This window comes from Tenrec ecaudatus, chromosome 13 (genome assembly GCF_050624435.1).
Source record: "Tenrec ecaudatus isolate mTenEca1 chromosome 13, mTenEca1.hap1, whole genome shotgun sequence".
In the NCBI taxonomy this organism is placed as follows: Eukaryota; Metazoa; Chordata; class Mammalia; order Afrosoricida; family Tenrecidae; genus Tenrec; species Tenrec ecaudatus.
In genome coordinates this window covers 115,103,469-115,104,376 of record NC_134542.1, presented here as the reverse complement: position 1 = coordinate 115,104,376, position 908 = coordinate 115,103,469, and positions in this window count along the sequence as shown.

Here is a 908-nt window from a genome sequence, read left to right as displayed (position 1 = left end):
GGAGCATTCCTACGTTTGTAAAGGGTTAACAATCTCGGAAACCCACAGGGGCAGTTCTAGTCTGCCCTACAAGGGTTGCTCTGAATTGGAATTGACTTGATGGCAGTGAGTTTGTTGGTCTGTTTTGGGGTTTTGTAAGTTTCAGGTGGCTGGCCTCGGGCGGTTGGTTGCTCCATTTAATCATGCCCGAGTATCGTATTTGCAAGCGTGATAACCTCAGCTTATAATTAGTGATGTACAAGCAAACTAATTATCACCAGACAATGGTCGAGTACAAGAGATGGCCCGGGAATGATTGGAAAGGGCACACTTGATTACATGATGCCCCCACTTGTGTGTCAGTTTGCTAGACTGTGATGCCGTAGGTTTCTGTGATAGTGGACGCTTCAGATACCAGCAGGGTCACCCATGGTGGATGGGTGTCAGTGGTGTTTCTAGACTAAGACACACTAGAAAGAAAGGCCAGGTAATCTCCTTCTCCTGCAAACGCCATGGGTGATAACAGACTACCTTCTGATACCCTGTTGGAAGATGAGCCCTTTAGGCTGGAAGCCACCCATGCACACGGTTTCTGCCACAGTGGCCTGGAGCCTACCAATGATCCCAAAGATGGCGTCAGAGCTGGCAGTGTTATGTCCTGTTGTCCGTGAGGTCATCTTGAGGCAGCCAACTCCATGGCAAGTAATGGCAACAATTATGTAACGAAGAGTTGAATCTAGGTTTTAATGACATATGAAGAAAAACTCAAAAAACAAACATCGCCATTGAGTTGATTCCAACTCATAACACCTCTCTAGGACAGGCTAGAACTTTCCCTGTGGGTTTCCAAGACTGTATTTGTTTATGCGAGCAGAAAGCCTCGTCCTTCTCCTGCAGAGCAGCTGGTGGTTTTGAACTACTGACCTTGC